The sequence below is a fragment of the Anopheles arabiensis genome, chromosome 3 (genome assembly GCF_016920715.1).
Source record: "Anopheles arabiensis isolate DONGOLA chromosome 3, AaraD3, whole genome shotgun sequence".
Classification (NCBI taxonomy): domain Eukaryota; kingdom Metazoa; phylum Arthropoda; class Insecta; order Diptera; family Culicidae; genus Anopheles; species Anopheles arabiensis.
Window position 1 is genome coordinate 44,744,263 of NC_053518.1, and position 26,000 is coordinate 44,770,262.

General features: G+C 39.1%; 1 protein-coding gene across 8 annotated transcripts in view; it reads left to right on the forward strand.

The window, feature by feature from the left end:
- Positions 1-26,000, forward strand: part of LOC120899710 (ELAV-like protein 3) — a 54,101-nt gene that overhangs the window by 12,633 nt on the left and 15,468 nt on the right. For 6 of the 8 annotated variants that reach the window (XM_040305834.1, XM_040305839.1, XM_040305840.1 and 3 more), the window contains one exon: positions 13,937-13,964. The gene's annotated coding sequence lies outside the window, so the exon portion shown is untranslated. Of the gene's footprint in view, positions 1-13,936; positions 13,965-18,595; positions 18,835-19,591; positions 19,823-26,000 lie in introns of those variants that run through there. The other 2 variants (XM_040305836.1, XM_040305837.1) reach the window with 2 other exon arrangements.

Here is a 26,000-nt window from a genome sequence, read left to right on the forward strand (position 1 = left end):
GCCCAATCGTTTCATATCTTACGGCGCTCGGTTAGAGTAGTGCGACAAAGCTGAAAGCAACTATAACCGCTACCGGACATCGACCTTGCAGTCCAACGCACAGAAAAAGTAGCCGTGTTACTTTCCATTTGCTTTTGAAGCTTCTGCAGAATTCTCTGGTCTCTAGAAAAGATCACACGGCTAGAATTCTGCATTCATTCGATTGACTCTCCCTTCTATACAAGTAGCAGAATCACAGAAATATTTGCTCGATCGTATTCGGCCGAAACAAAATTTACCACTCTTTCAACATTTTGAGAGCTGACATTCTGCAGAGAACATAGTGTACGATCGGTTGCTCTCTTCTGATTATGTCGCTTCTGCATTATGTACTCTCTCTCTATCTCTCTCTCACTCTCTTTCTCTCTCTCTCTCGCTTTCTTCCCGCTGCGATACGTTCTACTGAGAGTTGCTGAGACCAATTACAGAGAGGAGTGAAAAAAACCTGTGATCGAAATCGTAATGGACGTTAATCAGACGTTAGGAGCAGGCCCTACGAACAGTTATTTGAACGAAGTTTTTTCACTGTTCTCACTATAGCTTCCGTGAACGTGATTGATTCAGCTGCCCAATCTTTAAAGCATGTAGCCCACTAGCATACTATTATACGTGACGTATACTTGTCATGTAGCACACCCAGTGCTGCAAAATGTCACTGTCAATGTCATAAAAAAATTTGACTGAAACAAAATTCATATCAACGTCACGTACTCAATTGTGATAATCAGAGGTGATACTCAGAGCGGTTGGTGTGACTAATACATGCGCATGACATGTTTGCATCGCTTGGTCAGTCACTATGTCACGATTTTTTGTTGCTGTGATCAGTTTTGCAAAATGTCATTGACATAGTCATGACAAATTCCGGCTGAAACAAAATTATCTCAGCGTCACGAGCTCTACTGTAATGATCAGAGGCGAGCCTCAAACAGTTGGTGCGACCATCACATGCTTGGTGACATTGTGTGCAACCAACTCTTGGTCAGTCGCTTGGTCGCGACATTTTCAGTCGGTGATCTTCGCGATGGTCATGGGAGATATGTGATGCGTGCTAGTGGTTCCAAGAAACAAATCTGAGCATGTTTTCTCGCTCTGTTTGACCCGACAGATAATCAAAACAGATATAGGGAGAAAGCATGCTCATTTTGATGCTAGAGCCCACGCGCCAAGTATATTCCAAGAATGTCGCGATTATCGCCGACAACAATGTCGTGACCAAGTGAGTGACCAAGAGTTGGGTGCCAAAACTAAATGTCACCAAGCGTGTGATTGATTCTCCAACTGTTTGAGTATAGTCACTGATCATCTCAGTTGTGTACGTGATCTGATTTGAGCTTCGTTTCAGTTGATGACTGAAATAGTGGCATTTGGCAGCACTGTTCACAGCCAGAAAAAAATCATGATTATGCTTGCGCCCGGCATTAAGCTAAGCTTGTCAGTCAGATTATCGCGTTGGACTCAAGAATTCACATGTCGTGTTCTGCATGTCATGACGCACTTTTATTGACTATCTGCAATGAGCATCAAGCTACCACGGATATGTTCATTGTTTTTGTTATTGAAAATCTCGTGATACCCATGACATTTTGCAGCACTGAGCACACCAATATACATTTCGAGCAGTTTGCCAAAAGTGCTTAGCAGCAGGTTGATCGAATGGTAGCTGGAAGGGTGTGTCTGATCATTTATGGTTTGAGAATCGAGATCACCTTGTCACATTTCCAAGGCTTATGGCAACACATTTAGCACACATTTAGAGGTTAAAAATGTTTTAAAAACCTGGAGCTTTTATGTTCCGAAGTTTGACGGCGATTAATGGATATGTTTCGAAAATGAATATATCATGAATCGCAATTAACAATACATTTTATATTTAGCATTTAACTATAATTATTGACATTTTTGTATTATTTTTTTCCTAATTTTTTTTTGGTAAAAAACTGTACAGTTCATTATGAGATTAAAATTACTATTTAATAATTGTAACAAAGTCCTGAACATAAATAGTGTAGTTCGTTTTTTCCAATTTGCATACGTATTTTATTGTACAAAAGAGTGATAAAAGAGAATAAGACAGTGTTTATCATCCATTGCTAATGCGATATTCAGCAATATTAGTGAATATTCATTTTTCTAGCCAATCTTTATGCTTGATAAAGATGTTCTAACTAGATTTTGCTTGATACAACTAATGCAAACACGAATTTTATGATCATTATTTTGCTACAAACAATTCTCTCACCCGTTCCAAAGAAACTAGGTCTAATTGGATTGATTGAAATGTGATGAGCAAGCTGTAGTAGAATTATATGATGGAAATGGTTCGATTCTTTATCGCCTCGGATGAACTCTATTTCTATCGCGAGTCATAATTTGAAATTGATTTTCAGCTGGAGCTCTAGAGTACGCATCGTGTTGCCATTTATTTACCTTTTCATTGCGATTGTGCCTTGGTGCGGTGGTGTTGTGTGCGAACAAAGCTGTTCTGGCCTGGCAGAAGTTGTTTTTATGTGAACTAAATTTAAGTGGGGTTTTTGTAGGAATCTGCTTTGAACGAGCTGCTGTGGAATACTTGTGCTTCATTCGATGCTTTCATTCTAAAAGCTTTTCGTGGTGTATGGTCGGGAGTGTTGAAAGATCTTTTCCTTGGTCTTGTTATTTCAATGTAGTAAAAGAGCTCACGCCATAAATCACGGCTATCAGTTTCCATTTGCTGGTTTGGCTGAAATTTGGTCTCGATGGTAATTTAATGTGTTTTTGTGCCTAGCTTGGTTTGGTCTTGTTTTGTGCTTCTTGCTAACATTCCGTAGATGGTGGAACAGAATTTATCTATTTCTAGCTGTAAATTTGTTACGGCTTTTTCTTCCATAACGTCCACTGACCTTTCGTTAGAATGAAGCTCCCAAATGTCCTTGGAGTAGTTGACTTGGTGGAATGGTACATCGTTGCTGGTACACTTTTAAAACGATGCTAGGAATGCTTATTTATTGAAATGAGATTAATATTGCTTATCAAATCAACACAAGAGCTATAACACCAACTCTTTTAAGCAAACTTTTCTTACACAATTTAAAATTATTTTTTATCTATATTGTGTATTTATATTACATTTCAATTTAATGCTTTTTATGGAATTATATAAACATTTCATGTCCTAGCATATGTACAATTAAGGCGTATTTTTGAACTCAACGTTATGAACATTATCTTTACTTCATTCAAGGATCACTTTCTCACATGCACATGAAATAGTTATGAAGTTTTATTTGCTTTCACTTTTTTCTAGAATAGCTATTGCACATCCTTTAAGCTGTCATTGCGAAAGGAGTGTACCTTCTGATTGGTGACACTAATAAAGAAGGGTAGCGAAAGCGGACAGGATGCGAGCGACAGACAAAGATGAATGAATTTGCCAGTGGCAGAAATGTATTAAACTTGCTCCTTTCCGGAACGAAAATGGTTAGGAGCTCCGGTTTTTTTTTTGCTCTTGTTGTACCGAACGGCAGTTAGTAAAAACGACCAGTGGAATGAAAAAAAGAAACATGTCAAAAGAGTGTTTTTTCCATTCTGCTGCCTGCCTTTCAGAGCTATTCGTTATTTTCCCTCCGCTAAACGGGGGATTTGTTTGTGCTGCCCGAGTTTTTGCTTTGTTTCGTTCCATACTCAAACATTGTTATTTTTCATCATCTACTTACGGTCCACTGATCGAATTTATCTGAACTTTTGTTTTGCGTGAGCGTACATAGATGAGGCAATGCTTTATACCTCTACTTTATGCTATCGTTTTGCCATTCAAATATTCTTTTGCGAGCAGCTTCTGGTAAGTAGTGGCTTCAGTGCTTCCTTGGCTTCAGAAATCGAAGCAAAGCTACAGCAGAAACATTACATTGCTTACAAAAACTAATTTGTCAACTTTATAAACTACTATATACCAACACCCTTCGAAGTTATTGTTATGTATTTGATGTTTTTCTCTCTCTTCGGTATATTTTTCGCACGATAGAGTAGGGAATCGATTACAATCGCTTATCCTTATGGTGAGTGCAAAATGAACAACAGTTTGCCACCCAACACTGACGCGGCAAAAGGGAAACACTCAGCCATGTGATGTGTCTTTGTTTCGTAGCTCGACCTCGTTTTCTGGTGTCTGTACCCCATGAGGAAGAGGAAGGAGCTTTTTACCGACAGCTGCTGGATGGGAGAAGCTGGAGATGGAGTGGGTTATATCTCTCATTTCATCTTTTTCAGTCGCGGTTCCAGTACGTTCAACGTTATGATATCGACAATCTCTCGCCTCTTAGCTCGCTGTAGTCGAGATGGTGGTGGGTGGTTTTATTTTGAAACTGCTCTTTTCGATCAGATAAGCTTACGGGTATCGTACATATTTTCATGTAATGGGTTTTGGTAGATTGATAAAGGGAAAATAGGATTTATAAAGTATGTGCTGTGTTGAAGTAAAGGGTTTTGATAAGGGAAAATGGATGGAAAATATTAATCTTTGCAAATCATTCAAAATTCTACAGTTAAGCAGGAACATGTATATCTTCTATACGTTTCGTCTTAGCGTTGCAATGTGTGTTGTTGTGCCGGTTTGATATATGTGCTTACTAGAAATATGATTAGTTCTAATCATTTATAATTGAATGTATCAAATCCGGAGGAATCAGTTTCTTAAAGTGATTTTTTTGAAAAAGTTTGTTGTGTTTATTGATTCATGTGAATTTAAATGAAAGTAAATACATCAAAACTAATTCTATCCCAGGGGCGGTCCCGTGGTACAGTCGGCAGTACAACTTTTACGACTTAACAACTTGCCCGTCTTGGGTTCTAGCCTTGAATTAACCGTCCAGCTGTAACAAGCACTGACTATCAATAGAGGAGGAATAGAGGAAGAATCCCTTACATAGTTATATGAACGGTATGGTCATATACTATCTCTTCCTTAATCATAATGTGTTGATGTAGCTAGATCCATGGTTGTTTCTCTGTGATTTTCCAACCATTTACGGGAACATACCTTTTTGATTCTGCTTCTCATAGTTTACTGCAATCTACAGCCAACGCCCAAGAATCCACAAACATTTGTGTCAGCCCACAGACCCGTTTGTAGCACATGCATCTGAAGTGAAGGGGATTGATTGGCTTCCGTAATGAATTGTTCAATAACGCTAATGAGTCTTACTGTGTGTTTGTGTGTGCTGCTTTGACATCTATTCATACTAGCGAACAAGCGCGGAAAACAGGCGGAACGTAGACGAGCAAAGCTTCTTCCGCAAGGAATGAGGTCAATCCTAAAAGTCAAATGTCCGTTTGTGCGAGTCTGAAACTGGTCGTTGTATGGTGCGGTTTGGTGAAATGTGTTGAACGGATGAAATCAACTGCGAAAATTTAATTAATTGTCGACACCGTGTCGACACATGATGAAGGAAAGCAGGTCAAAATGGGATGTGAGCCAAGCATTGTAGTGAATAGGGGTGGAGAAAAAGAGGAAACTCTGTTTCGTAGCTGTCTCATGTCAATTTAATCTTATCAATAGAGCATTCTATTAAGAACCTTTACGGCAACGATTTTTATTAGCCTTCCTTTTGCAGCTAATGTGTAATGTTGTGAATATAACAGGTGAATAAGATATATGTAGTTTTATTTTTAATTCTATTTATGAGTAGAATTATGCAATTTAGATGTTATGGATAAATCCTGTATGATGATGTTATGGATAAAGATATTCCTGTATGTGTTGTATGCCTCACTTTTTTTTGTTATTAATAAATATAAAACAATATTTAAAAGATGTTTAATTTTACAGGAATATAATATACCTATTGTATTATGATTACAACATCTGAAATATAAAGTTTTTAACGAAGTAATAAATAACTATGTTGCTTGAATATCAATATTTACAGGTTATTTGAAACATAACCTAGCTACAAACTTAGGTTTTTTAAAATGACTTTAGAGAGAATTGTTTTAATGTTTTTCGAATAAGCTGTTGACAAATTATTATTTTAGGTAATGCATAATTCACATTGAACAGATCAAATAATCAAAACATTCTTTTTTTAGCAGTAAAGTGGCACTGCCGGCGAAGCATCCACCATATGACATGCATTTGGATAGCAATGATATAATACTTCAACATAATGCAGTACGTTGTGTAGATCTTGAGTGTGCTTCTGAATGGAGTGCAGTATACGCGGTTTGAAAAGACTGTATGACTGCGATGATAGTAGCATTCAAAAAGGAAACTCGTGAGAAAGATAGGATTTTATCCCCTTCAGGTTGTCCACATGGGAATGGATGATGTTAAAAGCGTTCGTAAATGCTCGCAGTAAAAGTAATTTTTTTTTCTGTTTTCTTTCCAAATATTATAAACTATGTTTCTCAACGTGTGCTCTTGCTAGTGTGTGTTGTTCTGTATTGAGAATTTTAAAATAATATCATTTGTTTAAAATTTATGACATGTTCGTTAAAGTCACATAGAAACAAAACTTCTTGACTAAATATTGGGGTAAATATTGGGTATTTTCAATTGAATGTTATATGTTACTTATGTTAGAAATATTTTTCGAAGGTTTATAAAAAATAGACTTTTCTATATTCTTATATGCAGTTTACGAAAATACATGGTCTATTTACCTAAATATTGAGTGAATGTTATTCTATTTTTAACGAGACTATGATTCAAAACTTATTTTTTCCATTGAAGATGGCGTGAAATCAGATATTAGTTTGTAAATTATTTGTTCATATTTTTCAATAGGACGATCTCATACTTTACAAAGTTTCCAACATCTTCGATCATCAAGAGCATATACTTTTTCCTCGAATTGAGAACTATTTTAAACAATAAATTGAAACGTGATTAATTCAAAGCGTTTTACCCGGTACATTTGGCATCCTCCAAATTAGATCTAATTGAAGGTAGGGAACTAGGATCTGATAAAAAAATGGAACGTAAAAACGAATTGACTATTGAATTGAACTATTGAAAGATCTTTTAGTAAGTTTTAGTGGATGTTTAAGTAATTTTAATTGGAAAATTGACGTATTTGTTGTACAAATACGGTTTAAGCAAAGGCATATAGTCCCTTATTGCTTGTATAGATGATGATGCAATAAAATTAACAATTATTGATGTTAAACTCCGAGAAAGTATAAGCGAACCCAACCAGTTGGTTCCTGTTTCTGGTTTTGGTAGGGTATTGAACCTACCTTGACCCGTCCCGATCCGAACTCGCTGCACTAACGCTCGGAATCGGGTTGGAATCGCTTCTACTGATAATTTGGGTCGACCCGGACTCGATGGACCTACGGGTCGAAGTGATCCTACCTTGGCCTAACTCGATCCGAAATCGCTGCACCAACGGGTTGGAGTCGTTTATGGTGTCTTGCGCCTACCGGAATCGTTGCACATACTGAACCTAATGTACCTTTCGAGTCAACCCGTACGACTCCGGGTCGCTATAGGGATGGCTCCGGCCCGGCAGGTTTGATTTGACCCGCCCATGTCTAATAGAAGTGCTTAAACGCTTTCTGTTAGGAGTTGTTGTAGTTTTAATGTTTTCTGTGTTCTACATTTAATATATGTTCTACTGGAATCACTTAAACTTTGTGCATCCATGCTTGACACTCTCGCTTCAAAATTCCTTTGGATATTGTTCCATCATAGCCATGTCATTGACACCAATTACAACCAAAAAATCCCGAAATTGAAAATTCCAAATTTGGTACATCCCTGGTCATGAGGTATTTTTAAATTTCAAAAATAATGTCAGTAAATTGGCACTCAGTAAAATTATCGATGTCATGTGTCTAGAATCAGATCGATCCTTTTAATCTAAAGATTTTGATGAAGTTCACAATTAAGCGTTTGAAGCAAATTTGAAATATCTCAAAATGGCTCAAATGATCTCAAATTATTTTTTAGATTTGAATCAATTGATGGGGCCCTTTCCGTTTTGAGTTCGTAGGCTGAAATTTCAGCCTGTCAGATGTTTGCATTGTATAGCAGTTTTCGAGCAGCTATCTAAGTGGGTACAATATACAAGTGGGCTTATTCCTTGGTGTATGTCTTTAGAAGGCTGATTTTTATCGCTTCTGCTTCTGAATTAAGATTTTAAGAGTGGTTTGTGTATTTGTAAAGCTACCAGCGCCTCTTTGAGCAAAAGTTTTCACCCGTACTGTAAAAAAAGACGTTAAAATTTGGTTATAAAAACATGCTGAGATCACCTGGGCTACATACACTTTGATTCTCGATTCCACCACCTGATTTCTTTAATCCACCTTGGGATAAATGAAACCGCTGCCTTGTTTTGCCATTTTTTCGAACAGGTACTCGAATTTAATTCCCAATTTTACAGTTAACCGGAACATTCGCCATGACAGATAAAAACATGCGTGTAAGCTTATTTTTCAGTTCTACCTTTGCTTATTACCAATTACACCTCAGTTTTTACGTTAAAATCTGATGTGGTATAATCTGCCTTCACCTTGGCAATGCGAGCTTTCACACATCGGCTCAATCCATCGTTTTTTAACCAGTCAAAACGTTAAATTGGTGGTAATGTGCCCTACAGCCCTGACTAGCATCAAAGGATTTTTTTTCTTGCACATCAAGAAAAAAGGTGGGGTCAACAATTTCGTCGCCATTAGAGACTGTTTAAGTGTTAAAAACCCATGTTTTGGAGGTGTCTCAAACGGAGTGGAAAAAGTGCCTAGACAAATTTAATCTAAAAAAATCAGTTCCTTCAAACTGTTCTCATTTTTTAAACATAAAACAGTAGTATAGATAGCTAGGATAGGATTGATTGCACTAATTTGCTGTATCAAAAGGCGAACATCAATAAAATTTCGTCCTTGAGCGGGACGATCGCATATTATCCAGTGCAATAGTGGGGACCAACGAATGGGAATGTTCAATTAAAATCGGATATCCTGATTTCATACCAATAGTTTTCAACCGATCGATGTTTTTTTCTCTCTTTTTTCTCTTCTCATCGTATCTGCTGAGGTTTTTATCGTAGGACATCGAGTGCAAAATTCAATTAGTTTTGAAATTAAAACTCGGCGAACATTTTTCGTAATGCGACAAACTTCAATGATTTCTCGTTCAGCCAGCTAGCCGGTCTGTGCAAAGCTGGCTCAATTGCAACCTTTACTCCGTTCGGTTTGCTCTGGAATATATATAAAAAAAATCAATGCTGGAGGATTACCAATCCACCGATGAAGGAGGAAGAGGATATATTCCATTGCATCACGGTGTGGCTGGAAGACGACGGAAGATAACACAAACGGAGGAGTTTGTGTGCCTGTTGGACATCGTCCAAACCTGATTAAATACCACCTCTTCGTGTTGTGGCCATGGCTATTTCTGTCATTATAGCTTGTGCCGAAACGCCTCTATGCTTGATGAGAAGGAGGACAGGCTTTTTTTTTAGCGAGACTGAACATCGGCTGGCCTCGTTCCAAAAATGTGATCGGTAATGAAAGTCTAAATAATTGAGCTCTGTCAAATCTGCGCTGCCATCGGTTACCGTGGGCTCTGGTCATTGCAGTTCAACCAGTTGCGGAAAATGCCGCATTTCTAGCTGAGTTTTTCTTCCGGCAGGCTGTTCGAGGTTATACGGCATCATGCGAACTGGTAACAATACAGTGCCATCCGATACAGTGCCAGTGCTACGGAAATATTGATGAGCTTTCAGCAGAGCTGCGCTGTCCCAACCAATTGCTGTGTGTTCCCCGGGGGTATAAAAATCAACACGTCGATGGATGGATGTGGATAGTAAAGGATGATTCCCGTATGAATACATACATGTCGCCGAGCTTCAACCTCATCACCATCCATTGTCAACCATCGATTTTGGGTTGAACATCATTATGAAAATTGCTGCCTGTACTACCAGTGGTGGTCGCTTTTCTTTTATTAGCAAAAATTTGTTTCCGTCAGCTGTATGCATGTTATAGGATACATTTGCAACGTTTTCTTCGTTGAGCACAGACAGGCTGCGGATGCAACTGATGATCTTTGGTGTGCAATACGTGACCCACATTAAGGTTAGTTTAGTGTCCCGCTTCCGGACGGCGAAGTTCATCATTTATTACCTTAGCATTGAGCTTGCGCCTCATGTGCTGAGAATATAATTTCAAATTGATACATTTTTTATTCAAAAATCGAGTATGATATGAATGTTTTATTCAGCAAAACCATGATGCATTCGCTTCCGACCTCAATTTTGTATTCGGTGCTTTTTAGCAGGAGTGTAGGGCATGCATTTGCTATATTGGGGCGCGGATGGTAGCATGGGTATATATAACTACATGGAGTGAAATCTGGAACAGCTGCAGAGAACATTGTTTCTTTATTTGTGGATTTTTTCAAAGGAGCATCAATTTTGCCCATTTTACTCGATTATACGTTATAGACTTAGAACAAAAAAAAAATCAGTTTAGTAAAACTTTTACGATCCCGTTATACCACCGGTACTGTGGCACAGTCGTCAAATCAGATGACTTAACAATATGTCCTTCATCGGTTCCAGCCCTTCACGTGCATTCCATACAAAGGACTGACTGTCTCGCAATGGGTAAATCAATAAGGCAAACTTGTGCCAAAGAAGAAGAAGATTAAAAGAACAATAAAAAAATTAATAACGAAACTACTTTGCATACACATGAAGCATAAAAAAGAAATAATCCATGCGGTTGGCAAGTTTGAGTATAAAAATAGTTTTCACAAAAATGTAACCGATAGTCATTTTTTGCACCGTTGCCGTTAAATTTAACTTTTTTATCATAAGTATTTGTAATTAAACTTTTTTCCTAGTTTTATCAAATATATTAAAGAGATCTCAAATCGTTATGAAATAGTAATACTTGCTATCGATTGAGAATACTGAAATTTAATATAAATAATTAACACGTTTCATGTAATCTAAGGTTAATTGTTTACAAATTCATAGGCAGCCCCTGAAAACATGTACTCGAAACATGAACAGTTATAGTTACGGTAATGAATCACCAATAATAGGTAACGGATACTGCCATGTTGCAAAGAATCGCCATTCTAGTACCTGTTGGACAGCAATCCATTGTTTTGTATAACAATAATTCATTGTTCAGGGTGGTTTGATGTTGTTGCTTCTATCCTAGGGACGTGGTCTAACTAAGACACTGTAGTAAAACCTTTCATTGGAAAATGATCAATAGAAGCACGAAGCAATTGGTGTGACATGTATGGTTTGTTGTCCTCACCGGCCAGGAAATGCAATCTAATTTCCTATCATTGGATGTTGAATTATTGCAGCGAAATTTAATAACGGCTCCTTTGTTGATGGGTCAATGGGTAAAACACAACACACCAGGCGGAAAACCACCGCTGGAATCGGATATTGCACGTTCATTTTTGCGCGAGATATTGCATACGGGCGGCATCCGCTGCCCGATCATCGTATCCCTTAGGTGGTTTAATCCTGCCGTATTTACCACCTATCGTTTGCCCTCGTACGATGAACATTCAGCTGAATGTGCCATTTTATATTTCCAACACATGCTTACCACTGCTCAGTTTTAGTCGTGTCATCTCGAGTACAGCCACCGCCCGGTTTTGGTCGGCAACCAAATGGAAAGCTAATGGAATTTCCAGAAAGTGTTGGAGCCCTCTGTGGACCGCCCGTAGACAGTGCTCGGCAATCTGCTCGGCTCGATATATCAATAACGGTCGGTAGATCCAACTCAATTATAAACATCTTTCCTTCCCGAAGGCGTACACCAGCGAGGCGTGTGCAATGGTCAGTACGTACGCTTTGGCTCTGGCTCTCGCTTCTGTGCTGCTTGCCATTAGGCAAAACTGCAAAACTTATACGTGGTCAGAGCTTGCGAAAAATAAGAAGTGAGTATAGCGGGCGCATGTATCTGTGTGTCAGCATCATACTGCAAATGCTGGAGCTAGCCAATCACCAGACTAATCCGTCTTTTGGTGGTGAAGGCCATCCTCTTAATGCTAGCTATGGAAGCAACATTTTGCGTTGACTAACGATACTGGATTTGAACAGGCGCTTTCGAATTTTTGGTTCACGGAAATGTTTGTTTAGTGCGGCTTTTGGTTGAAATCATTACAAAGGAACGGCTTAAATTTATGTTTTATTTCACTCTTTATTGTGGCATAATGTATAAAAATTCGGTAATATATAAAAATACATGTTACATTTTTTATTTATTAACAATATATGTATTTGTTCCATTCTAATTTTAATTTACAGAAGTGAATGGATCCAGTGGAATAATATTATTTTATGCAGTTTTTATACATTTAACTTTGATTTAATTTCTAGAAGCGAATCAAATTTACGAATCTCTTGCAAGAGTATTAATAAAAAGTCAGTAACCTCATCTCAATCATAATCTTGCATAATGTACAGAAGAAACTTAATATTTTATAAACTTTTTTTCAACAACCTCCTATCACAAGAAATGCTGCCGCCGATAAAATGAATGAAGTTGTTTTGCATACACGTTTTTGGGGCGTTCTTTTCTATTATAATCCTAATCGAAGCACTTTAATCATGGCTGTATCCTTTTTTCCAATTTCCACGATACAAACTAGGTTAGGCATCGCTACCGGATGTCTTTGTGCGTCGAAATCGAGCCCGATAAAAGGATGCCGTATTATTTACATATTATTGGATTCTATCAATTTCCTTACCTTGAAGTTTTTTTTGGCAAAAAAATCATTCCTTTTCAAACGTTTCTTTCGTATCTTCTTTAGACTGGGAATTTCAGTCAAATTTTCGTGTATGTGTGATGGAATCCTGAAACGTTTGCTTTATTCATATACCATCCTTCCGCCTTTAGATACTTCTTGTCATTTGCCTGGTGGCTCACGGCTGGCTGGTGGTGAAGTATCACAACGTTTTTTTTTATTGTGCTTTGCGAAAAGCGTATCGTACCGGAAGGTAAAGGTATTCAGAATTATTGACATGCTGAAGATTTCCCACCGGTTTGTGTAGAAGGATCGAATCAATTGGATTTGGGAAGTATGACCTTTTGGACGATCCCGGGTAGTTATTCTGGATTTTGTATTTTTTCAACGGTCTTCAATTCCGGCTATAAATTGTAGCTGTTTGGGAATTGTTCAGGTTTCGGGCGGATATGATTATCTCCATAACTCAATGGTACTGCAACTGCATCGTAGCTTTGGCCTGCTCGAAATTATACTCCACACAAGCGAAACGACTTGTTCATTATGCCAAACATTTATTATAATCGGCTTAGACCTTTTGCGTCTTTAGCTTCGTCAAGTGTCATACAAATAACATGCTCAGCCTAGTCTTGCAAGTTTAATTTTTCATACTATATTAGAGTGGTTGTAGAGCTTATTTCTTCCATCATGTTTCGTATGACTACAAGTGTATTGTATAGTTAATGACTATCAATCTATCGAAATCATAAAAAAATCGCACTGAAGAATATTTTCCTCAAACATTTGTTAAATTTAAATGAAACTGACCTATTTTGGATAAAAACAGTCTACTGGGAAATGTCTTGTAGCTGTACGTCTACATTTTTGGAGAATTATGATAACATTTTCCATTTTTAAGCGACTTAGATACCTTTATACTAGGACATTTATGATCATGGATTTTACATACTCGATACCCTACGTATTCTGGGATTACCACACTTTTTACGGTAATAAATGATAATTATTCATTTCTGAATGTAATGACTTGCATTGAGCTTGGTAGAAATTGACTATGATTGCTTAATTTTATTTAGTATGCTAATAGAAAGCCATATTATGTTAACCATTATAAATGGATAGATTGCAGATCGGGCATCGACAATCCGATCAGTCAAACAATGAATAATCAATTTTTATTTATCTGTTTCTTTCCAGATCTCTTGGTGCTGTTTAATATTACACTGTAAGTATTTGATCGCTCTAATTAGTAATTCATTCAAGCTCTCCTGACTTAGATGTACATAATGGATTAAACAAACATAGCGTTTCTGTTAAGGGTACTCTACAAGGTTAGCTCTTGCTTGCGTGATCTTTCTATTGCGTAACACACTGAGGAACACAAAGAAAGGATCTATCCTGTTCAAAGCAAAGGTATTAAAACGCATATGTTAGTTTGTAAAGAATAATACTTCCCGGTTTCAAATGTGTATTGAATGCTTTAAATTGCAGCCTAATTTCTATCACATTTCAATCACAGTTGTCTAGCTTAATTTATGGAACATTTTTATGGTGTTGTGTGTAAATAAAAAGAAATCATCTACAACTACACACACTGTTTCCAAATCTTATAAAAAAAAACACATATCTTTGAACATATCTACGTTCAAAATGTTCGATAAAATACACAAATGCAACAGTAACACTTGGTATTCAAACGCCACAATTTACAAACCGTTTTACAGCACATATTGCCTTGTTTCGATTGGCTTCAAATAGATTTTAAACTTTATAAGGTACAAGCGTGCCTTTTGAATATCAAATTTGAAAAATCTAAACTTTGGCAACGTGCAAAGTAAATAGGTCCTGTATTATAATGGAACGTGCACAGAAGGAAAAGTGATTTTAAACAAAAATGTGGAACAATTTTCACCGCTGCTTATTTCGTTACAAACATTGCTCTAGGTGAAGCACCAATGCAGCGAAAAGGACCCCACCCAGACGTGCTAGTTGCTTTTTATGAACGTGGTGGATGTGCAACGGGTGCTTAAATGGCAAAAAAGTCGAACCCAACCCTCACGGGTAGCATGTGCACGCTTAAAATATAGGAAGTAGTGCAGGCAGCTGTAGACTTCTTGGCGAAGGAAGGATCTGAAGATGAAAGAAAAGAGATAGTGCGCAGAGAGTTTTATAAAAGAGAGAGGGAGAGAGAGCTGTGGTATGAAAAAGCTGCCAACCAATTGGTGCAAACTTTTACACGCCTGCATCCCACTCATCGTCACGATCGTTTAAGGATCGAATGTAGGTAGTGCGGTTGTGTGTCTTCAAACGGAAGGCAACTACACATTGAGACAAAACAGAGTAGTGTGCACGGAAAAGTGAAACGTTTGGGAGTACAAAGTTTTCCCGAGGAAATTGCACAACTTTTCCTCCCTTCTACAATCCGGAAGGAAAGTGCTGGTGCCCTTATTCTTCAATTTTCCCACCATTCTCCGGCGTTTTCATACTGTCTCAGTGGCCACCGGTATGAGATTAAGGCGTGGTCGCTTTATGGTGCTGCATGCATGATGCAATTGTGCAGCGAGCAATATCGGGTGCCGACTATGGGTGTACCAATGTTCAAACGACGGATCGCTCGTTAGGGGCTAGATTTGCCATTTCAGCATCTTGGTAGAAGGTTGCTTCAGTGCTGAATTTGGAACCGAGCCGACTACATATCGATTCGGGCTTTGGGACCTACAAACACACACACACACAAACCCTTCAACGACTGTCTTGACGATAAAGCGCAAAAAATAAAAATGAAATGGTTAAAGGATTCGGCTGGTTTTGAGCACATTCGGCATTTTGGCACTGGGCCAAATTCCATTATGTATTTCCGAGAAGAAAATTGACGAGGGAATGGAATTTCACCGTACTGCCACAATGGTTGAACAATGTCGTTGACAATGCGAAGGCCGAGATCGTAGATGTCGATGCGACACTGCTGGACGGTCAAATGTTCTGCTTGAAGCGGGAATTTACTGTGCAATTGTACTGGGCACACATTTTTCAAATCCTTTCCAATTCATTTTGCTCTCATATTGTGTTCGATTTGTGGTTGATTTTTTGCAGCTTCTCTATACGCTTTTCAACAAGGTAACCGGTATCGACGTGCTTGTCAGGAAAACATACATTAGGAGGCTGATTTCTATTTTCTAGGATTTTGTATAGTTTTATACTTCATTCACTTCATTTTATCGAAGCATTGGTTAAATTGTAAACTAAAATATTATACATTTAATCAAGGTTTCATTTCGGCAGAAGGTTTCTAATTCAGTGTACTGTGTATTGTTGCGAAACACACAGTTGTTGTCCTATTCCAGTTTGCAACGACATGCATGTCGTGCACGGGTACACTTGTCTGTTTCCACACGTACCTAGGATTACGAGCGTTTTGCAGTTCTAATCACGTACCTAATGGAGCAGGAAAATGCTTGGTTAGAGACCTGTTCGCATATTGTAACGTAACGTAGGCACAACAATTGCATTTTATTGCTTTCTGAGATTATGAGACGGAGCGAACATTGGTGTTTAAAGTTGTAGACAAATATAGGATAAATGCTACAATGGCCTGGTTTGTAATCCAAACAATCTGTTCTTGTATCTAGTACTAGTCAATAGTAATATACTTTGATACATTACAAAATAACGATGAAACTAAGGAATACTACTGTAGTATTAATTGCATTAAATGCAATAAAATATCCATCGTAACCGTATGATCTTGTTTTCCTAAGTTTCCTTGATCCTAAGTATATTAAAAATGTTTTTAAATACTCGGGTTTCTACTAGGCCAGACAGCTTCGATTACAATCCTGAAAGTCCTTAGTCATACGGGCAAAACTAGGACTGGCTAGGACAAAATTGACGAGGGAATAGAATTTCACCGTGCTGCCACAATGGTTGAACAATGTCGTTTGCAATTTTTTTTTTTAAATATTAAGCGTCCTCTGCGCAGACCCGCCAGCCTATACAGGCTATCCAGACTTATTTAGTACTGTAGTGTAGTCGCGTCCTTATCCTTTCGTTACTACCAATACCATGCAGCTGGATAGTTAGTTCTTGGTAGTTCTTGGGGATGGTCCATATTAGGCCAGAACCCATGAAGGAAAATCCGATCCGGTGATGCTGATAAGTCTAGGAAATTTGTACAGCGCGACTTGACTGCTTTTTATGCTAAAATAAAGAAGAAAAAGAAAGCATGATGTTGAAAATGCTCACATCTTTGGTACCATTCAATACAGTCAATAGTGATTTAAAGAATATCTGTTGGGTATTTTAGGTTTAATTATTGCTATGTATATATTTTTTATTTTTATTTCTTTTTCGTTTGCAACCTAGCGTCAATACAGGTTTTTCAGGTTCTCATAATTTTGACACTTTCTTGACTTTTTCTTAAGATAAGAGATCTTCCAATAGGAATTTCTAATATGCTTGTCCAAAAAAGGTTCCGGGATAGTCAAATTCCCGTTACATAAAATTCACTTCCCTTAAAATAGAGTCGAAAAAGTATCTCAACATTATGAGAACACCTAAAAGCTCCTGTAATATCTGTTTTATTTATGTAAAATCAATACTACGTACACATTTTTCGATTTTATTATCAATTTGCTTCACATCCTAACACCAAAAACACGTATAAGCACTAACACACACACACCATCTAATTGCTGATATTTGTAGCGCTTGTTAGGCTTCAGCTTGAAGTTTATCTAGTTTCATGCCTTGGCTGAAAGTAGCACGGCGTTCTTGTGCGCTATTTCTGGTTTCCATTTCCTGCCTGGTAGCTTACACAGCACAGCCTCGGATTAAGGTAGCGAGTATTTGTTTCGTTGCGCATGGGTTCATTAACCGTAGCACTTGCACTGTGGCTTGAAAAACTTTCGTAAGTTATCTTTCTATGTATGAACGAACGTTACGGTGGTGGAAATGTCCTATCCCACCCTTACGGACCTGTTACCGGGTACCCGTGTGAGCGTTGCTGTTATTTCCGCGATATATTTTCAAACCATGACTTACACTTATTAGTCTAACGGACGCAATGTCACGTGGGGCAGAAAAGTGTTCATTTGTTCTAGTCTATTTTTTCTCTTTTAAGCCGTTAATGGGCTGTCAATAGGTTACGAAGCGTTATGTGAAGAGGGTCGCTTGATGGTATAATAAATATAGATGCTTTGCCGTTGCGTCTGTGCTCGTGGATAACGTGTTGGATTTCCGGGGTTTTGTCCGAGAAAATTGGATTACGGTAGAAAACGGAACCCCCTATGTCATTGATTCGTAACTAAGCAATGTTGTTACAGGATAACAACCTTTAATTAAAAGTACAGAAAATAAACGAATATAAGAATTTATAAAATCCACACACAAGTACGTTCTTCTAAGAATTTCTAAGCTTCACAATGCGATTTGTGATACTTACTTTTCAATGCGTTAATATTCAAATTCTCACCTCATTCACCACTGTCAGCGGGTTTTCACCACAGCTTACGTATTATTGCTCTCCCGAAACATATTCGCTCCATTCCTTGGTGCACTTGCTCCTGCCAACCCAACCCGCACTTCCGCCTCTCCATGACGGTGCAGGGATTACATTTCAAAGGTGAGCGTTGCCTGCGATCACACCTTGTCGCTGCCGCGATTAAAGCGCTTCCCTCCCTGCACGCCCGACGCATGCTTGCTATTTGCGCCTGTGTCTAGCAGGTTCGCGCTATTTGTGTGCGTGTGTCTCGGACGGTAAAGTTGCAACTGTCTTAGTTGGTCGGGAATGCGTCTGGCGCTTGGGACGCATACCTACCAGCCGTACCAGCGGGGGCCGCCAGTTCAGTTTGACGGGAACCACACACAAGGGTAGTTGGTTGCGCTCACGAGCTGCCGCTGTTTTTATCGCCCGGATCGCCGGCTGGGTTTTTTGGTTTTTCCTTTCCGTTTTTAACACTCTCCGTTTCGTTCCGGTTTCGTTCGCGGTTTTCGTTTGCGGTTTTCCGGTCCCGGTGCTAGTACTTTCGTTCTCTGTTTTAGGTTGAGGCAACGGTTGCTTGTAGAGCCGAACGGTAGTGAAGAGGGATCAGCATCGTGTAAGTGGACAACAGCGGGGCAGTAGATGCGCCGGTGTTCATTTGCTTTAATCACGTTCAAACGGTGACCAATGGTCAAATAAACAAGACTTTAATCTCAACTTCCAACGAGCAAGTTTTGTGTAGGTTAAAAATGTACAAAAAATGGATGAAAGTGTAGGTTAAGCGTAAATTCAAGAACACAAATCAAACATTTTTTATAACATGACGGAACTGCAAATACTTTGAGGAAAAATATGAAGAGTTTTAACGTATATAAAGTGGCTTAAAACAAAGATTATGTCAATGATCTATAATTTCCCTTCGCGTTGATAATACATAAGTCGGGTTAGGTCATTTCGAGGGTTTTTTGTAGCGCAAAATATAATTAAAATGTGGGTCATATCGCAGATCGAATACCGAGCCATTACGTAACGCGGTCGTACTTCCTCGAAACATGAAGCAAGTGTAAGCACACCATAACCAACCTGGATCGAAAACTGTGCTCAGAAGTGCCCAGAAGCGAGGCAGCAACAAACACACACACACACACACTCTCTGTTTCTGTGTGCTGTGATCGATAGTTTTGCGTAGTTCTGAATGCGAAGTATTAAACTACTTCCAATGTGTTCCCTGTGCCCGACGCTAATCGGTGTTCGGCTGGAAAACAGGAGGGTGGAAGCGTTTTTTCCCCACCCGTGTTTCCATTTATGCCTAAATATAGATACATGCACGAAGAGAGTTATATTTATTCAATTATTATTAATACTCGACGCAGCGTGACGACGAGGATCGTGGCGCAAAAACCCGTTGGCATCGTATCGAGCGAACTCCGAACCCGGAACCTTTTTGTTCTGCGTGTATCGCTCGGTCGGCTAGTGTTGTAGTACGGATTGCATACTAGCGAGCGCGGTTTGGCCACGTTTCGCACCATCGGGCGGTCCCAAACGGCAATGTCCCTACTACAATCGAAAAATCGTATCATCTGCACTGTATTTATTATTATTCGGTGAGTTTGCGCGCGTGCTTTATTTTTATCTTTTCTCTCCACGGGGAGGCCAAAATGGATATTTGGGTTGCTAGAGCTAGAGATGTGCTTTTCTTTTTTCGGAACGGTTTGTCATTAGTGTGGCTTGTTATTAGTGTTGGTGGTGATGGTGATGGTGTTTGTGGGATGTTTGTGGTTTGTATGCCAAAGAACGCGTGAGTGTGATGTGAGCAGTACGGCTTAGAATGTTAAGCAGTGCATACGTTCGTTATAATATAAGAAAATTTCACAATCTGTGACAAGCTACCAAACCTTATGGAATGTATGAAACAACGCTTTAAAGCAGCAGCTCAAGCAAGCATATTTTCTGCCTTTGGTTTCCAATACATCTTTCCAAAATTGGAACATTTATCGGAATGCTAGCCATAGAAAAGCTCGCTCTAACGTTTGTTTGCATGCTTCGTTCCATTGCAACGACATTATTTTAGAATAATTTACTGTTATTACCCCACCAACGAGCGCCCGTGGTTTTAAGCGATTTGACCCATTTTGATGAACGGACGCGCCCGGCCGGCGTTTGAATGGGTAAAGCACCATTTTCTCCGGATACTTGCGCGACAAACCACTTGCTACCCTTCACGATCGAATAGTGTCACTAGCTGGTGCCTGTGCAAATTTGCGACATGACTGTACGGTGTAGAAACTGTTCGCCTTCTATTCTGCTATAGCTTCATCCATCCCTGTAGCCAGCGCATGCATGCACACGGCACGATAATCATCGTTTGGCAATTTAGGCGAAGGACTCATTAATGTTCGATCGACAATTTATGGAAGCGATAAAATTAGCGAAACATTATATACAACCCATCGGGGGCTGGTTCCGTAGTGTTAGAGCTGGTAGAGTATAGTTTTTTTTTTCTTGCATCTTCTACAACACCACTTCGGCGTTGGGCTTGTAGGCTCAGTGAAATTCGGGAGGATTAAATTGCCATTAAGGATTGTTTCAAACTGGATTAGGGTTTAGTGGTACGATTGGGTTTCGAGCCCCATCGCGAGGGGTGTGGTAGTAGCGTTCCGGGAGGAAGAAAAATTCACGCGGATATGCAATAAAATGGGTCAAAGGATTAGGTAGGATACGGTTTGATGATGACGATGATGGCTACTTTGGATTAGTTTCAATTGCCATTATTGGACCTTTGTACTGCCAATAAACGAGCTTAATGATCCGCATGCAATGGATGCACACATGTTGGTTGGTAATTAACCGAATAAATTCGATGTTTTGCTTAAAAAATCATAACTAAGCATGTTACGCCTGCAGGGAATTTTTACTTCTTTTCATAAGGTCAAAAACATTAAAAACACATGAGCAAATAGTTAAGATAGAGTAATAAAAAAAAAATTACTCAGTAAAGATGTCGAAGAAGTCAGTCAATGATGTTGCTGATTAGAATAACGCCCCGAATTGTTTTCCGCCTCGCAATTCCAGCACCGAGACTACGACTACAAAGAGCATGCCAGCTCGAGAAGGGTTTGTTGGTAAAATTTCACACTTCAAAACCAAACCACCGACCGGGCCCGGCGAGTTGGACGAGCGGTTCATGACGCTAACGTCGCGCGCGCTGATGATGGTTGTGGTTGTGCCAGCCGTACTGTGCGGATTGGGGAGTTCAAAAATTTTCAAAAATAGAAATTTTGAATAGCCGAGAATCTATTTTCGGGTCCTTCGGAAAATTTGACTATAAACACTCTCGGCGTTCCGCGTGTTGGTCGCGGCCATGCGCTTCTCTCGTCACGCTCTTCGCACGCGTGCTTCTCTCTCCTTGTGCTCCTTACCGCTTTACTTTTCCAGCGTTCTGCGTCAGTATAATTCTGGCGCGAATTCAGCGTAAAATAGTGGTCAAAAGCAGGAAACAAACGAACTCTTATTTGTGCATAGGGAGAATATTTGTAGCCTGACCGATGGCGTATGCACATGATGCCGGGTGTTGATGCTTTAATGGTAAACTTCATGTTTTTTGCACACTGCCTCTTCATCACCGATGAAGACAAAAACCATATCCACAAACGAACTTCAATCATAGCATCAGAATGCATAATACTATAAACTTCATGGTGACAATTCCAGTTCCTTCGCGTAAATGTGGATTTATGAAGACTGTAACGAGTGACAAAATGATGGAAGAGTTAGAAAAGTTTTGCTGTAAAACAAGCGCGACTGCACGGCTGGGGTGGGTCACAAGCTTATCTACGATTTGTCCACGACAGCTAAAACCACCCGGCACCTAAAGTTGGTTCCAACATAGCTCTGTGCTTTTATTTGACCAACTGTTAAGCAATTCGTATTCAAATCTTAGTGATTTCCGTTGGCGTACTGTGGAGTGCATCTATTCTTCTTTCCACGTGCTTATTGGCACAGTCGCTAGTCGTACGATTTTAGTGTTTTTTAGCAAATCAAAGAGCAAAACTCCTCTTGAACAAAAAAACCTTCGCTCAACTTTTTCGTCATCAGCAATCAAGAAAGCAAAAAGTAGGACGCTGCTTCCGTCTATGCACCAGATATGTTGGGCTATTGTTCATGCCGACCGTATTCGTCTCGTTAGGAATGGGCTACTTTTAGACTGCAAGGCAAGGAAATACCGTGGAGTGGAAACTTTTTGCTCCTTAGCATATGGAAAGGAGTCAGAGAAAAAGTTATTGCACAAAGAAAAATGATAGAATGAATCGCCTTTCACTGAAACTTTCGGAGAAGAATGTTTGAAGGTATTGGGTTTTAGTTTGAAATTGGCGTAAAATGGAGTGGATTCATGCTTTAGTTAATCACTGCAAATGCTAACAATTGCAGAATGTTCTAAAGATAGCAAAAACTAATTTAAACAACACGAAACGAAACTTGAAGGAATGTATACCTTGTATCGATCGGAACCTTCTTGTTTGGTTGGGTTAAAAAAGAAACGCTTAAATAGATATTGCAGAAAAAGGCACTTGCATTTGACCGACGTTTAAGGAGGAAACACTTGAATCGTTGTCATTTACATCTTAAGTCAGATAAGTCAAAAATAATAAATGCTTTAAAAACGTACGTGTTATCCTTCGTCTGTGTACACAAATGGTGCATCTTGAACTGTGGCAGTTGATTCTAATGCAAATCCGACCATGGAACGGAACAGGATTTTACAAAAAAAACTAGTTGAACAGGAAAAGCCATCCCTCTACGGAGACATATTCTTCGACAGGACTAAAAAACAAACCGGATTATAAGATGCTTTTTGGGTGAGATGGATGATGATGCTGTGAAAATCGGAAACTTTTTTGGAAGGGTATTGTTTATTTTTGTAATTTAAAATTAAAATGCACTCTAGGGCTCAGAACAGCTAGCTAAGCCGGTGTTTGCATCAGGCTTTCGTTCGTACAGGACTCTTGAGTTCAGTACGAAGTAGCGATGCGTATTCTTCCTTTTCCTTGCTCCTTTATTTGTGTGCCATGTTTAAGGAACAAATAAAACGAGGACACATTCAATGCAGTCACGATAAATGCATGTTTTGGTAGCCTATTTTAAGAGCTTTCGTTTTGTCTCTTTTACTGTTTCATCATTCATTCTGATGTTCAGCATCGATGCAAATGTGACCACTCACACACACACTGGCTGAGGGATGCACACTGGCTGAGGCCAGATAATGTTGCGCTCTGGCTCTTTTGGGCAGTTTTGGAGCTCCCAAGCTATGTCTCTATGTATGTATCTGTGGTGGAATGAGTGGTTGTCGGCGTTATTGCATAGTATCGTTCGAAGTATGCATAAATGATGCATTTTATGGCACCATTCCACAGCGCACAGACACGTGGTGAATATGTTTGCATATATATATGTGGTTATCGTGCTGCTTGCTTATATCCTATGATAAAATGTGATGAATTGTGGGTACACTCTTATGCTTGCGAACGTTCCAGCAGCATGATATCACCGGGCAACTACCCTATGATGAAACGAAAAACGGTTCATTTTGCATTCGCACTCGTTTAGTAGGAGGCTCATTTCATGTTGGGTTTATTTTAAATTTGCGTTAAATTTTATTACGCCCACTGTTGAGTTATTTAGGCATTAGTGTTTTAGTTATGTATGCAAACCATTCGATATTCCGATTGGTGTTTCTGAGAGTTCGGTAATAATGCAAGCTAAAGTTATTGCTAAATTTGTTGAATACCTAAAAGTGGATTGAAACACTTGAACTATCATTTTGTATAATTCTGTCATGTTCATAACGGTCATGCAGTGTACACATCCATAGTATAAGTTACGGTCGAATCTGAATTGGGTCCTCCGATCTAGTTAAATGTATTATCTTTCACTTCTTTCACATACACTTAACCAATTCCGTGTAGTTACAGTTCAATCTACTCTTCTAATAGAATAAAATGCATTGCATCGTTTCCTCAAGAACCATGCCTACAACTACATTTATGAACATTTTGATGGAAGAAAAGCCCAACGAATTTATATTCATTGTGCTGCTTTGTCAAAACTAATTTCACACTCAAATGAACGAAACTATTATCACACTAATGCAGCCCTCGGTGACTGTTGGATGAGTATCGAATTTCATCCGTATTGCAGCAAATGCATTTCGTCTGTTCGTCTGTGCAGCAGTCGTCCTGCTGCACTTCTACGGCTCTGTTCTCCATATTGCTATTGATCTGTTGAAGCTCCTCGTGCACTGTCGTTGTTGTTTGATGTCGTTAAATGATACAAGTTGCAGACCGTACGAACGCTAGACGTTGCTGCGTATGTCGGTATGTATGTGTATGTGTGATAGGTACTTAAATGATGGCAAAGAGGAGGCCACCATATCCACCATAGTGTCATATCATGTTCTTACGACACAAACGATCGAAACTGTGCTCTCATGTCGAACATGCGTGGCTGTCGGAATAATGTCCGGTGTCATTTACGAAAAAAGTACTCCTCGTTGTAGTTTGTTTGATATCCAGGTTTGTATAGTGTACGAAACAGTTCTATTTGGTTTAATTTGGAAATATATCCTTCTCGATGGGAATTGATACGGTTAAAGAGTTTTAACTATAATTGCTTCAGTTTCACTCTGATTCCCTCAAGATCTATTTTTGAGCATGAATTTTCCACATGTGAATATGTTCAGTTTTTACAGCCTTGTTTTACCAACACGAAACCGCCTCATATCGATCGCTAAGCATCCGACTTTCCTGGCATGTGGTTTCCATTTCCTTTTTTCTTATCTTTTAAATAACATTTTGATTTCCCGTTTTATCAAAGCAATTAACGCCAGCGTCAACATATGGCACTGCCGACGATAAGGCACGAAATTGTTTGACGCACATATTTTCTTGATAAACGAGAGATAAAGCGAGCGATCAGCGAGGATGTGGATACATACATTCATGCTCATGCTCCCGGGCATGGTCCAATAAAGGGAAATACGTTTTTTCTTTATCAATGGATGGTGGTGCAGGCTATTAGGGTTCGGTTGCCTATTTTAGGTGGTTTTTGTTGAGAAATATTCATTGAACGGTAAAAAGATCTTGATTTGATTGCGTGTGCTTACGCGCATTGTAGAGGAGTTTTCGGCGAACATGGAAATGGTAATGATTTTAGTGATCAAATACTGGAATCTCTAAAAACTATAACAAGTTCAATAATGAATTTATTAATGCATAATATACTAATGATAATGCAAAATATACTATAAATAATGTAGCAAAAAGCGTTTATAAAAAAAACTCTCTTCTAGAGGCCAGTGTGGAAGGAAGGTTGTGCACTGACGGAAAATATATCCGGGCCACAGTGGGAAATTCTAGCATGCCAAAGGTTTTTGTATGTTTGCACTTGTTATGCAAATCATACCGTTAAAGTTTGGATTTAATTATTCGTAAATCTTCTGCTATCTGCAAATGTCTCAAGCCGCATGTTGTTTCCGTCCTTTCAAAACAGCAAATGTGTGTGTGTGTGTGTGTGTGTGTGTGTGTGTGTGTGTGTGTGTTTCGTAACCAGCAGGTCCTTTCCGCGACATCTTTCGTGACATCGGCGGAAGTGATGTGTTTCCAAAGAATCGCGCACTGCGCTAGAACATTCGTCGTACGCAGCAGCATCGTGGCTGAAATTTTGAATCTACCACATCGTGTTGTGTTACCTTGGAAGACTGGAAGAACATGTCTAGTGGCTGACGTA